Below are 15,311 nucleotides of genomic sequence, written 5' to 3'. Positions count from 1 at the left end.
CTATGCTTAGCATGGAGCCCAATGTGGGGCTTGATCTCATGACCCTGGGATCATGACCTGAGCTGAATCAAGAGTCAGATGCTCAACCTACTGAGACACCCAGAATCCCCTAAAGGTTACTTAAAGAAAATTAAAAATTGGAAAGAGCTTTGGGAATCCCAAAGATAAAAATTAAGAGTCTTAAGGAGATAAGCAAGCATTATAATGAAGAAAGAGCAAGCAACCACCCAATTTTTCTCCTTTCCCTTCAGACCCTCATGTTGCTCAAGGTAGATGATGGTTCTTGCCAATTTTTTTCTTTTTAAAAGCTATTTTCATATTAATGAGGGCAGGAATCTTGTCTGTTTTATCAGATACAATTTTTTAATTAAATTTTTCTTGTCTCTCCAATGCCTGGCACTCACTCAGTACTCTATAAATTTCTAGTTGAATACATGAAATTATTCTAAGAACAATATTGCTTACTTGGCTTTTGGATGCTCCATTCTGAGGGAAATAAGAAGCCACTCTCAGTCCCACAGAGGACCATGGAGACACCTTGACCATCCTCTATGAAGCCAGTGAAGAAGGTTTCCCTGGCCTTGACCTTACAGGTGTCAGAAGAGAGGAGTCTAGACCTGGAGTAGGGTTGGGGCAGAGTGAGGGTGGTCAAGAGAGGAGAGACATCTGGGAATCCAGTCAAAATGGATCTCATAGGGCCCCCCAAAATGTGACTCAATGGGAATAGTCAAGATGTGTGTTTTCTCATCCTCTAACTTCTAGGTGTGTATGTCCTTGATTCCTACCAGTTTTGGAAAGTCCTCAGTGAGCCAGCTTTCGCAACACTGCCAGGAACTCTGTGCCACAGTTTGTTTATCCATTCACTAGTTGAAGGACATTATGTTTGCTTTCAATTTGGGGTTATTATGAATAAGGTCATTATAAATATTTGCAAATAGGTTTTTCTGTAAACTTCAATTTTTCTTTGGTAAATACCTAGGAGTGGGATCCCTAAGTTTTATGGTAAGTGTATACTTAACTTTATAAGACACTGCCACTGTTTCCAAAATGATTACCATTTTGTATTCCCACCAGCAATGCATGGAAGGTCCAGTTTCCCCACATCCTCACTAGCACTTGGTATTGTTAGTTTTTTGATTTTAGCTATCCTAATAGGTGTGTATCTTATTGAGGTTTTAATTTACATTTCCTTAATGATCAATAATGTTGAATATCTTTTCATGAGTTTACTCTAGTGAGTGTTAAATATTTTACCCATAGTTCTCATTGGATTCTGTTTTTTTCCCAGATAGCTTTATTATTATTTCTTAATATGAAATTTATTGTCAAATTGGTTTCCATATAACATCCAGTGCTCACCCCAACAGGTGCCCTCCTCAATGTCCATCACCCACTTTCCCCTCCCTCCCACCCCCCCATCAACCCTCAGTTTACTCTCAGTTTTTAAGAGTCTCTTATGGTTTGGCTCCCTCCCTCTCTAACTTTATGGATTCTGTTTTTTAAAAAACTTCTTATTTCGAAAATCTTATTAGATCTTATTAGAATTCTACTACCTTTTTTGGGGGCACCTGGGTGGCTCAGTCGGTTGAGCCTCCGACCTCAGCTCAGGTCATGGTCTCGCAGCTCGTGAGTTCGAGCCCCGCATCGGGCTCTGTGCTGACAGCTCAGAGCCTGGAGTCTGCTTCGGATTCTGTGTCTCCCTCTCCCTCTGCCCCTAACCCACTCGCATTCTGTCTCTTTCTTTCTCAAAAATAAATAAACATTAAAAGAATTCCACTACCTTTTCTACTAATGTCTGTTTTCTGGTACAGGATTCTAGTTAGAATCCCACTTTGCATTTTGTGGGGGTGATTTTCTTCTTCATCTGTTCTAAGCCATGACAGCTCCTCAGACTGTCCTTGTATTTCACAACCTTGAGTCCTGGTCAGTTATTTTGTAGGGTGCTCCTTTGTTTGGCTTGCCTGATGATTTCTCACAATTAGGTTGAGATTGTACATTCTTGTCAAAAGTACCGCAAAATGATACATTGTCTCCTGGGCTTCATATTAAAGGGTTCGTGATGTCAATGAATCCTGCTACTGGTGATGCTAACCTTGACCACTTTAAGGTGGTGTCTGATGAGCTTTTTGACTCTAAAATGGTCTTTCCCTTTGCAGTTAATAAATGTCTTGGGTAGATATTTTGAGACTATGAAAATATCCCTGTTCCCTTCACATTTCACCCAGGAATTTTAGCATTTGTAAATGGATCATGGATGCATCCGATTTTACTGTGTTTTTTTCTTACACCGAGTAGGAATGTTTTTCATTTCTCTCTTTTTGACTTTCACAGAATTCTATTTTTTAGGGTAAGAAGGGTCCCTACTTCCCATTTATTTATTTATTTGATTATTTATATCAGCATGCACACACGGATATTTATTTTATTCTACTGATTACAGTTTAACACTGTCATTGTTTGGTTGTTCAATCCAACATGACTGATGTCCTTATAAGAGGGAAATTGGACACAGAGACATAGGCACTCAGGGAAGAAGGCCACGTGGAGAGGGAGGCAGAGATTGGAGGGATGCTGCCAGAAGCCAAGGAACGCCAAGGATTTTCAGCAACGACTGGAAGCTAAGAAGAGTTGAGGAAGAATTCAACGTAGCGTCTCAGAGGGAGCATGGCCCTGCTGGCATCTCGGTTTCAGACTTCTAGACTCCCCCACTCTTCAGGACCGTGGGATAATAAGTTTCTGTTGTTTGAAGCCCCAGGTCTGTGGTATTTTGTTATGGAGGTCACTGGAAGGAAACACACACCCAGTTTGTTACATCATGGGGTTCACTTCTGCCTCTACGATACAGGTGCAAAATTCTTTAGGTTTTCTGGGCAATTCCTTCATCCTTTCTTCACAGTCTTTTTTTCATACTTGTTCAGCCTACGTATGAGCATACATTTTCTCTAGTCAAAAGGGCTCTTAAAGAAAAGCTTTAAGGGAAAGCATTCCATATATAATATGGGAGAGCTGTGGCCTGCACATGGAGAAATGTCTTAGGATTTCAGAACAGCAGCCCATTCAGAGTCAGTGGTGGATGTGGTTTCCAACAGAATTAATGTGATGCTAAGCTATGCTTGATTTTCACCCACCAGAGAGATCCCTAAGATCCATGCAAACAGCTTTGGTCTCTACAAAGTTTCCCCATGAAGAGCCATTTCAGTTTAATGTGGTCTGGCCCATTGGTCTTCAGGATGCATTTTTGTGGTGATAGAATAGTCACTGCTTTCTTTAGAAGAGAGACGGAAATGGCTCCCTAGAAGCCTCCGAGTATTTTCCATCTACCCAGTTGATCAGACAGCCTTACCCTTTAAATCTCTACCTGCTGGGACTGGAATAAGGGTGGCCTTTTAAAGTGGTCTGCCAAATAGGCAATGGTTTTTGTACTCCAAAGGATGAGCAGGAAATGCATTGGAGATTTGTCTCACTCCTTTCCCTGGTTTCATATCCCAACATATTTTTCCCCCTCACAAAAAATAAGTTTTACCACTGGCTAATTTCTCTTTCTTTTTCTGAATTCTTCCTTTTGATTTATTTCTTTATTTCCCTGCTCTTTGATTTCCTTTCTTTCTTCTTGCATTGCGTTCTGAATTTCTTAGGCCCTACATCCACAGAAGCTGCTGGATTGACTTGCCCCCCCCCCCCCCCCCCACAGATCTGTATTTGATCTTATGGGCTTGCTCTGGATAAGGAGGGTGTTTCTGGTGGGGACTATAATTCTCTCACCACCAACTGCAGAGATCTCAGCTCTGGATTTCACTTCCTCTTTGAGCGGCCTTGGATCAGAGGGGCCTCGTACGTGTTGGGGGAGCTGCTGAGTTGATCAAGAACTTTCAGGTTGGATCAGACCCAGATGTTCTGGACTTTCTGGCAAGAAGTAGCCTGGACTACACTTTCAGGCTTCTCGACCAAGAAATCTGAAGGATTCCAGGAGATGAAGAAATGAGCTTAAACTGACAAGATGACATTTAGTAGGGGTATATGTGAAGGGGATCAGAATATTCCATTCCCGGATATGCCACTTAGGCATAAAGATGATTTTGAGCTGAAAGCAATTAAGAAACATCAGACTCAAGAGGAACTCTCTGCCCTCCCCGTTTGTGTGTAAAAGCAGGGCATAAATTTCCTTTTTATAAAGGTAACATAAAATTACATTTGTAAAGATGTCCACCACTTCTGTACTAGGAAGAAGAGAATGATTCTTAATTATTCTAGAAAATTTTCAGCAAAGAAGGCACCAACTCAAGTCTGCATAACAAACCTTACTAAAAAACCTTTATCTATCGCTAGTTTCCCCATATATTTATTTACTTTTTCACAATTTACCACCCCTAGGAGCCCTTTATCTAGTCAAATTTCTGCAATTTATCAACCTTTGTTAAAACTTATGTGAGCTGAGCTTCTGAGTCTAATTGCTTTTGTGGGCTTTCACTTTTTTTCTATGAACACCTCCCCCCACCCCCCGCCTATGCATGTAAAATAAAAAAATATCAATGGTAAAAAGTATGTATTCCGTTTCTTCTACTAATCTGACTTTTGTCAGTTTAATTTGCACCTCCCAGCTACTGAATCTAAGAGGGTAGAGGAAAAAAGTTTGTTTTTCCTTTCCTATATGCAAGTATCTGAACTAAGAGTCAAAAAATCTGCTACATGAGTTCAGGTGGTTTAGCAGCTCTAGGAGCAAGGGAAAAAGAAACTAGTCAATAGTAACATCAGTGTTAGTCAAAACTTTTCCTTATGGCTTATTTGCATATTAATGTCCATCTTAGTGTAGAGTAATAGAAATAGCATAGCAGTAAGCAAGATCCATATGAGCCACAGCTTATCATAAAGACCAGGATAGAAAATTGCCCGTGTGGTAGATTAGTTACAAAAATGTTCCCAATATCTTTCAACCTCCTCCCTTTACAAAAATGTTCCCAATATCTTTCAACCTCCTCCCTGTTTCCACACATTTTGCAATTTGACCATGCAACTCCTCCCATCTAGAAGGGAAGTCTATTTCTCCATGTCTTGAATCAAGCCTTGTGATTTGCTTTGGCCTGTATAGAATGTTGCAGAAATGATGGTGAAACTTTTCTGAGCCTAAACTTTGTGAGCCCTTGGACGTTTTCACACTTTTTTCTGGAACCATGCTTCTGTCATGTGAACAAACTCAGGCTAGTCTGCTGAATGCTGAGAAACCCATGGCCTAGTCATGTCTGTCATCCCAGTTAAGACACAGCCAACCGCCACACCTGAGAAGAGACTATCAGACCAGTCAGCTCCCAGCTTACCGACAGTTGGCTGCAAATACGTACATGAGCTCAGCTGAGATTGGCTAAGCCTAGCCCAGATAAGCAGAGTGACCCAGCTGACCTGTGGTCTCGTGAGCTATAGTGAATGGCTGTTTCTTAAACCATTAACATTTGGTCTGTTACACAGCAATAGCTTACTGATACAGCTTTGAAAGCACATCTTATAACAGTTGCTATAAGCCTCCATTGTTAAAGCAATGGATGATATTGCCTTTGTAGAAGGGAAGACGGGGTGGCGTGGCAGCTCTGGAGACTGTGGGGTTCAGAGGCTGGTGCTGGACCCACAGAGTAAAACCTGAAGGCCAGCTCATCTGATGACAGAGCAAAGAAAAGCAGGAACCCAGGGAGTGGCCTGCACTATCAGTTTGTGGGGGCAACGGGCATGTATTTCCAATGGATCCAGTATAGACCACAGCTTGGAGAGATTTTAGAGATACTCTGCTTAAGAGGGTAATCTGGAGGAGAGTCAGGATTCTAAATGACAGGATCTTTGGAGTGGTCTGCCGAAGGGACTTAAGGGTTGTAATAAGTGGCTGGTTGGAGGGAGTATGGGATGAATTAAGGAGACTGAGTGAGAGACTGAGTAATTTCCTAATTACTCTGAGCAAGTGTAAATCTGCCTTGTAGGGTTATTGTGAGGATTAAATGAACTATTCTGTGCAAAGTCCCTGGGGTGCTAGAGTATGCCCGCAGTAAGTGGCAACTCTTGGAAACAGCTTTCACTACTGTTGGGTCAGTGGGTTTAGGTTACCCCCAACTCAGCCAAGGCAGAGAGCAACGGAAAAGAATGATAGAAGAGGATAAAGGGAGGCAGAGGGCTGAGGGGAGGGGAGGGATGGAGAGAGGGAAAATGGAAGCAAAACAATGATAAAGGGAAAGGGTTTTTTTTTGTTTTTTTGTTTTTTAATAGGAGAGGAATAGAGAAAAAGAAGAACATTGAGCTGGGGTCAAAATGTAAACATTATGACTCAGATACAGTCTTCTCTCCCCCAAAGAAGTTGATCTCCCATTGCTGGAAACAACAACTTCAATTGATGTGGAAAAAACACTTTAAGTGTTTTCATGCTTTCTAGCATGAAATAATCCTTTGTGAGTAAATACACCGTTGACTTAAAGTACAAGCTTCACAGAGGGTTTCTTTCTGCTTTGCAAGGTGTTTCCTCTTCCTTTCTCTTCTCAAGCTCTAATGTTCAGTAGGTTAGCTGTATTAAATGCATTTTTGACTTACAGTATTTTCTTTTTTTAAAAGTTATTTATCGGGGCGCCTGAGTGGCGCAGTCCGTTAAGCGTCCGACTTCAGCCAGGTCACGATCTCGCGGTCCATGAGTTCGAGCCCGGCGTCAGGCTCTGGGCTGATGGCTCAGAGCCTGGAGCCTGTTTCCGATTCTGTGTCTCCCTCTCTCTCTGCCCCTCCCCCGTTCATGCTCTGTCTCTCTCTGTCCCAAAAATAAATAAACGTTGAAAAAAAAATTTAAAAAATAAAAAAAAATAAAAGTTATTTATTTATTTATGTATTTTATTTTTTAAAGTTATTTATGTATTTTCTTTTTTAAAGTTATGTATGTATGTATGTATAAATAAAGAGAGAGAGAGAGAGAACGAGCAGGAGAGGGACAGAGAGAGGGAGACAGGATCTGAAGCAGGTTCTGTACTGATGGCAGAGAGCCAGGCGTGTGGCTCAAACTCAAAAACCGTGAGATTATGACCTGAGCCAAAGTCAGATGCTTAACCCAACTGAGCCACCCAGGTGCCCCTTGACTTATAATATTTTCAGCTTACAATAGGCTTATTGGGGCGTAACTGTATTGCAAGTTGAGGAAGATCTGTAACTAGTTATTTTTACTGTATTAGAAATTAAAATAGAAATTTAAAATTTTTATTAATCCATTTAAAAATAAAAAGAAAGTAAATAGCTATTATAGACTAATATAAGTAACATTTAAAAGTGGAAGATAACTAGATTTCTAAAAAAATTAGTAAGAAAGCTGGTTTTACATTTTTTTTCAAATTCCTTCAATATCTGGCTTCATAGAAGATGCATGTATTTAAGCCTATATCTAATAGAAGATATATACTTTGGCATTCAAACTATTGTGGTAACATGCTGTGTAGACTCTGGAAAACTCCCCTGTACCTTCTTGATAGGGTGAGAGTGAAAAAGACAAACAATGCCTTAGCAGGAGCATGAAAATAGCTTTGATCCCACGGACCCCCTGGCAGGATCTTGGAAGGACCCCCAGGAAGATCTGGATCATTTTGAGAATTGCTGCTCAAGAACTTTCTCCGTTCACTTCCAGAAAGGCTTTCCACATCCCTTTCCTGTCTGATGGGAATCCCTCCTGTGTCACACCTTCCTTCCACCCTGCTGGCATCCTGCTTTACCTTCCCTGGGCCAAGGACAGTGTCTGGGCTGTAAGGAAAGATGTTGAATTTTCCAGGAGGGAAAACACCTGCAGGGTTATTTCAAATATGTTATCCCCACCACTAAGAGGAAGGTAACTTGAAAGAAGAGGATGGTTCCCACCAACAGTGCAAGAGGGTTCCCATTTCTCCACATTGTCGCCAGCATCTGTTATTTCCTGATTTGTTACTTGTAGCCCCTCTGACCGGGTGGGAGGTGGTATCTCAGTGTGGTTTTGATTTGTACTTCCCTGATGATAAGTGACGTTGAGCATCTTTTACTGTTGGTGGGAATACAAACTGGTGCAGCTGCTCTGGAAAATAGTGTGGAGGTTCCTCAAAAAATTAAAAATAGAACTACCCTACGACCCACCAACAGCACTACTAGGAATTTATCCAAAGGATACAGGAGTGCTGATGCATAGGGGCACTTGTACCCCAATGTTTATAGCAGCACTTTCAACAATAGCCAAACTATGGAAAGAACCTAAATGTCCATCATCTGATGAATGGATAAAGAAAATGTGGCTTATATGTTCAATGGAATACTACTTGGCAATGAGAAAGAATGAAATCATGCCATTTGCAGCAACGTGGATGGAACTGGAGGGTATTCTGCTGAGTGAAATAAGTCAGTCACAGAAAGACAGATATCATATGTTTTCACTCATACGTGGATCTTGAGAAACTTAACAGAAGACCATGGAGGAAGGGAAGGGGAAAAATAGTTACAAACAGAGAGGGAAGGAGGCAAACCACAAGAGACTCTTAAATCCACAGAACAATCTGAGGGTTGATGGTGGGGGGAGAGGGGAAAATGGGTGATGGGCATTGAAGAGGGCACTTGTTGGGATGAGCACTGGGTGTTGTATGCAAGTGATGAACCACGGGAATCCACCCCCAAAACCAAAAGCATACTTGACACACTGTATGTTGGCCAATTTGACAATAAATTATATTTTAAAAAAAGAAAGGAGAGGATGGTTGAAAGTGAAATGTGTTAGGGACAGGGAGTAGCAGAATTGTGCCCTCCGTGCCTGCTGGGTGGGGCATCGGAACGCTCTGCCTAGCCTGCCTAGCAAATGTTATGTTCTTTCAGCTGCATTTATCACCTGCCTCTTCAATTAATGACACCAGCTCCCTTCTCTGATGGTCAATTCACTAGTTTCTTTCTTCCCCATTTTGCTTTGGGGACCAGAGTAGGAAAACATCTGTGTTTCCTTTTGCATAGGGATAGACAGATATCATATACTATTAGTGTCTCATAACCAAGATCTATAAACTCAGCCCAGGGTGATAAAGCTGGGTGATTTTTCCCCCCACTGTCTTTCATGTCAATCCTCCTTCATCACAACATCATCAATCAATCACATTGCTCTTGGAGTTCCTTGTGTTACCATGGCAACGCCTCCCCGCAGAGTTAAAAATAAAACTTCTGTATTCCTACTGAAATTTGGAGAGAACAAGAACCTAATTGCCTGGCGGTCCTCATCATGGGAACACCGCTCCTTCGGCAAAGGCCACCCAGCCGCTTTGTCCTGGAGAGTGAAGATGCGCTGTAAACCCCGAGTTCTGTGTCTGCCTCCCCAAGGCAGCACCCGTGGGAAAGTGAGGCTGCCCCTTGCAGAGCTGGTTGGTGCTTTTCATCACAGACCCACTGGAGTCTTCCCTGTTTTTTGGCTCGGGGTCCTTTATAGATACCTTCTCTGTGGTTTGGCAAATCCGCGGGGAAGAAGGAAAAAAAAATCAATGCAGAAAGCAGGGTTGGAAGCTTTAACCACTCTCTTGGACACTTTAGATCGCTTAATAAGGAAAAGATTTCTGCAGAGATGTTGCTTCTTTTAGGTTCCCCCAGAGACAGACCCGAGACAAGGACTCAAGGGCAGGCAGTCGATTTGGGAGACACAGGGAACATCAGTGGGAACGGAGAGGGGAGGTGCCAAGGTAATACTGAGTGGAAAAGATAGCCAGTAAAGATGTTAGAAGCTCAGCCACCACTGTGGGCCATTGGGGCTTAATTCTGTAGGGAAACTCTGAGATGTGGGGGTAAACACTTGACTTTGAGTTATCCTATCCTATCTAAGTCATTTACACAATGACTCTCAAGGGTCTTTGGTTGAAGGCTGCTCCAAGGGTGTTTCTTCCCGGCATTTCTGCTCTGCCATGTGGGGCAGGGCAGTGCTTTGGCTCTATAGAATGCTCGCTGGCACAAAGATTTCGATACCTGCAGTCAGAAGTCTGTGGATAAGGGATTAGGATGGGTCATTGAAAGTGGCAGCTAGGAATGCTCGGACTGGGCCTTTATTTGGGAAGTTAAAGCAGTTCTATCTGAAGCAAGCTTACAGGAAACTAGACCCAGGAGTAGTCAGTATGAAAATAATAAAAAGTGCAGAATGGTTTAAAAGGGGTTTTGTTATTGTTCTAGTTTGTATTTTTGAAGTAGTACAGTATGCCAGATATTTGAACGGACATTTGAATCTTCACCAGCATAAAATGGCTTTTCATCCTCACCAGCCTCTCAGAACTTTAGTTCTTCAAAACCATGCATTTAATCCACAAATACCCTCGTGTCAAAATGTCAGTATCATCTGCCTTCCCTAAGTGTGCTTTGCCTTTTCATTGTGCTCCTTTGATGCTTTCCCCAAGATGACTCCTGAGGGTCTGAGCATGAAGTGACCGGAATATTAGAAACAAGGCTCCCAGAGGAGGGATGGTGACATCTATGGAGCGTCCATGTGCCAGGCAGCGTGCTATGTGATCTCCGTGGATCATTTCATTTAAAACTCACAACCATTCCGTGAGGGAGATACTCTAATCACCCCGCTTTACAAATGAACAAGCAAAGGCACAGTGACTTGAAAGTTCCACATCTAACACATTTGGGAGCCAGGGTTCAAATCCGGGATGTCTGTTCCCAGCAAATGTCTTTCATCGCTTTCATTGCCTTTATCTTTTTTTTTTTTCCTTCTGTTAGTTCTTCCAAATCAAAATTGCTGTTTTGTGTTGACAATTTTCCATATTCAGGTGGACTCTACCACAAAATGTCTAGGACCAACCCCTCTGTAGCTAACCATCCTCGCTGGCCCTGGCCTGGGACCAATGTTGCTTAAAGTCAGATGTGTATTCAAGGCAAGTGTACTAGCATCCTCCTCCTCACCTCCCAAGGAAGAACCCCGCTGACACTTGCTTTTAAAATATTTCTCTCGGGCCAAAGTTGTTTATTTTGTACTTCACGGTAAGAGCTCAAAGGCGTCAGTTGATTTCAGTTTGTCCAGACCCCCAGGAAGATGTTGCTTGAGGACAAGTTGCCTCTAGCTCAGTGAACTTCTCCTATGGACCTGCTGCATAGGCCTACATTTCTTTCCATAGATGAAGCAACGTACTTTCATTTATCCTCTTGGGTGCAGACAGAGTGACTTAGAATACTACCTCCACTAGGGGCGCCTGGGTGGCTCAGTCGGTTAAGTGGCCGACTTCGGCTCAGGTCATGATCTCGCGGTCTGTGAGTCCGAGCCCCGCGTCAGGCTCTGTGCTGACAGCTCGGAGCCTGGAGCCTGCTTCTGTTTCTGTGTCTCCCTCTCTCTCTGTCCCTCCCCCATTCGTGCTCTGTCTCTCTCTGCCTTTCAAAAATGAATAAATATTAAAAAAAAAGAAAAAAAAAAGAATATTACCTCCACTAAATCGCCATTTATTTTAAGGCTGCATGCACACAGGAAACCAAGAAAAACTGAAGAACTGGATGGAAAAGACAGAATCCATTGACCAGAGATAGGTGAGATGGTCTGAATGCTACAGTTTTTTTTTTTTTAATTTTTTTTTTCAACATTTATTTATTTTTGGGACAGAGAGAGACAGAGCATGAACGGGGGAGGGGCAGAGAGAGAGGGAGACACAGAATCGGAAACAGGCTCCAGGCTCCGAGCCGTCAGCCCAGAGCCCGACGCGGGGCTCGAACTCCCGGACCGCGAGATCGTGACCTGGCTGAAGTCGGACGCTTAACCGACTGCGCCACCCAGGCGCCCCAGAATGCTACAGTTTTGATATCGATGTGCCTCAGCCCCCGCTGCAGATTTGCTTCTTGAACCTCTCTCTGTTCAGTTTTCTCATCTTTACCTCCATATACAGTAAAATCTTGGTTTGTGAGCATAACTGGTGTCAGAAACATGCTTGTAATCCAAAACGCTTGTATATCAAAGTGAGTGTCCCCATAAGAAATAATGGAAACTCAGATGATTCGTTCTACAACCCAAAAATATTCATATAAAAAATGATTACAATACTGTAATAGAATACAAAAGAATAAAGAAAATACAAAATAGAAGGGAAAATAAACAAATTAACCTGAACTTACCTTTGAAAACCTTCGTGGCTGGTGTGAGGGAGACAGAGAGAGGAGGGTTATTGTGTAGGACGACTTTCATTATCGCCAGTGGAATCACTGCTCTCTATTGGCTCAGTGGAATCTTTTTCTTTTCGTGCAAGTTTAACAAGGAACCTGTCCAGTGACACTTGCTTTTGCCTCTTTTTGAGGATTTCACGGAAATGTGACATTGCATTGTCCTTAAACAGATTCATCGCTTGCACTGCTACAGCCTTATTCAGGTGGTGCTTTTCTACAAAAATTTGCACTGTCTCCCGCATTAAAATTTTTTTAAAAAAGTGTTTATTTATTTTTGAGAGAGAGAGAGTGAGCATGAGCAGGGGAGGGGCAGAGAGAGAGGGAGACAGAATCCCAAGCAGGCTCTAGGCTCTCAGCTGTCAGCACAGAGCCAGACTCAGGGCTTAAACTCATCAACCGTGAAATCATGACCTGCGCCAAAGTCAGTTGCTTAACCAACTGAGCTACCCAGACACCCTGCCCTGTTTCCCACATTTTACGCATCTCCCTAATCTCATTTGAAGTGAGGGATTCCTCCACCTCTTCTCCTCCTTTGCAGAGGAAGATGTAGACTTCTTATAAAATCTTACAATTTCAGCCACTTGCATACCTTGTTCATACTTCTCAATGATTTCCTTCTTGACTTCCACTGTAATCATCTCCCCCTTCTTACCACCCTTCTTTTCAACCTTTCTCTGCATGGGGGCCATTGTATACACTCACAGGATGTTGACTACAGTACAGTATTAATAAACTCTTGTCATATATTGTATCTATGTAACTGGCAATAAGGCAGCAGAGGAAAGGGTCTATAACTGCACGCAGCCTGACCTAGAATGAAGCAAAGCATTTTTAAGCTCACTCTGGTATGGAAAAGCAAAGGACTGTCCATAGGTGCTTTGAAGTGACAAAAAATACACTACAGCCAGTTACGGGCACCTTCCAACGTTTGAAAAATCACTGATTTCTGCCAAACACCACAGCCTGAGACCAAGCATCCAAGCATGGGAGATGATCACCCACAATCCCACAGCGAGAGGGAGGGAGAGAGAGAGAGAGAGAGAGAGAGAGAGAGAGAGAGAGAAAACCGTTGGCTCAGTTGTGATCATGTAACATTCAGCATCACGTACTACTCATAAGACATCGCTCATTTGTCAAGTTAAAACTTATTAGAAACGTTTGCTTGTCTTGGTGGAACACTCACAGAACAAGTTACTTACAACCAGGTTTTACTGTACTGGTACTTCTTTTCTTCATATCTACTGCTTCTCTTAGATTTCTCTTTTTTCTCTTTGTTTTACACACAGAGCCAACATGAATCCTGGCTTCTATTTATATTATGTTCATTAAACTAGTGTTTCCATAGTTAACTGCCCTAATGTCAGAATTTCTTGGCTTAAATGCTGAAGGGTGAGAATCAGAATGGACAAGTTCATGTGGTTGAGCCAAGCCATGTCATAAGCCTGTGCCTTCTTGGCCTTTAAGTCAAGTGACTGCCCCTGGTCCAGTTACCTTTGGCCAGGTACATGTGGTATCACCCCTTCAGCAAAGGTGCCTATGGGGGCTGTGGGCAGGGCCGGTACCGTGATAGAAATCCACTGTGCTGCTCTTTAAATTTCATAACCAAATGGCATCTTGCTCCCTGCACTTCTGTTACTAGAAGCATATGGGTCTGATTTCTGGCATCAATAGAACTATAGACACACTCAGGAGAGCTCAGTCTTGAATTGCCTCTCAAAAGCACAGCCATGGTATTTTATATTTGATGAAGGTAACCTAACAGAATTTCTAATCATCTAATGTTCTAGATTTTCCAGGCTTTATCTCCACATGAAATAACAGCGTCACAAAATCACATACCTGGACTATATTAGTTTACTTATTTGGAAACATGCCTGCATAAAATTATGGTTTAATATTATACCCCTGAGGTTAAATATAAGAAATGTTCACATGAAGAATGTATTTGCATCTTTAAAATTGCTTGAAAAGTCGCTAATTATTATAGGTTCTTTATATAAGGATTCATGTAATAATTTTCTCTTAGATTTTAGTGCCAAGGAAAAAACTTTATTTCTGTTTTAATGAGTGAGAAGTATATAATTCACCAAATTTCCTATTGGCCACTAGAAAATTCTGAAGCAAAATTTAGGACTCAATTGTAGTATCTCTCCTTAGCCTAGGTTTCTGGTATAATAACCTTTCTCCTCTCAAGTATACGCTTTTGATATTTTTATTTGATTATCCTTATTTTAACAATTGAAAAGTATATGTGTCTGTTGTCTAAACCACTTCAAATACTTTTGGAGGTAGCTAGAATGCAAGTGATAAATATGATTCGATACATATTACTAATATTACTGCTTAGTAGAGTACATGCTAATGAATTCAGGGAAATTTTTGGTGCTTTAGGGGGTCTCCAGGCTAGTGACTTTCTACACTCAAACGTATTGTAAATGAGAGGTTAGTTCCCACTGTGCTTCTGATACTAAGAAAATGTCTGTGGGGCCCCTGGAGCAATCTCATGATGTATTTATGTTGTAGAAAATTTGAATTTAAGAGAGTTCACACAAAGATTTTTATTAAAAGGGGAAGGGCTGAGGTTGGAAGCAACTGGCAAAGAATTATTCATTTTCCGTAAAGGAATCAAAACTTGATTGGCCTTTTGTAATCGATGTTTGAGGATGCTGGAGGCTTTTGTGAGTTCCTTTAAACTATTGTCCTGTTTCACATTTCTTATGAATTTTTTGGAGCGGTGACTTCATTCCAGATGTTTCAACAGTTGAAAATTTAGTGAATCCACAGTTTGAATACACATTATCAGTAATAGACCGATGAATTTCCCCCCCAACTAACACGATTAAACAGGCCCGTTGTTTTTAGCATTGGTAGGCACAACTTCAATTTTAGATAAGTACACACTTTCCAGAAAGGAAGCCTCTTTGGAAGGCAGCTAGCCATGTGGTTTACCAGGGTTACAAACCTGTTTTCCACTAAGTGTTTTCTGGTCTTCGCATTAAAAAAAAAGAGAGAGAGAGATTTAGCAGTCACACAAACAAAACTTGCACCTCTGTGGAGTGGTATCTTCCAGGTCATTGGGCATTCTCTACTATTGGATTGAGTAGCATGTCGTTGAATTTTTATTTTGGAAATGGCCAAGTCTTAAAATCTGCAGATGCTTTAGCCCCCATCCAGCACTC

General features: G+C 41.9%; 1 long non-coding RNA gene across 4 annotated transcripts in view; it reads left to right on the top strand.

Moving 5' to 3' along the window:
* Positions 1 to 15,311, top strand: part of LOC102902431 — a 96,024-nt gene that overhangs the window by 62,706 nt on the left and 18,007 nt on the right. For 2 of the 4 annotated variants that reach the window (XR_891331.4, XR_002151963.3), the window contains one exon: positions 11,432 to 11,505. The exons of the other annotated variants lie outside the window; for them this stretch is intronic. This is a non-coding gene — a long non-coding RNA (uncharacterized LOC102902431). The remainder of the gene's footprint in view (positions 1 to 11,431; positions 11,506 to 15,311) is intronic. 4 annotated transcript variants of the gene reach the window in all.

Source organism: Felis catus, chromosome F2 (genome assembly GCF_018350175.1).
Source record: "Felis catus isolate Fca126 chromosome F2, F.catus_Fca126_mat1.0, whole genome shotgun sequence".
Classification (NCBI taxonomy): domain Eukaryota; kingdom Metazoa; phylum Chordata; class Mammalia; order Carnivora; family Felidae; genus Felis; species Felis catus.
This window is presented reverse-complemented; position numbering and strand designations above follow the sequence as displayed.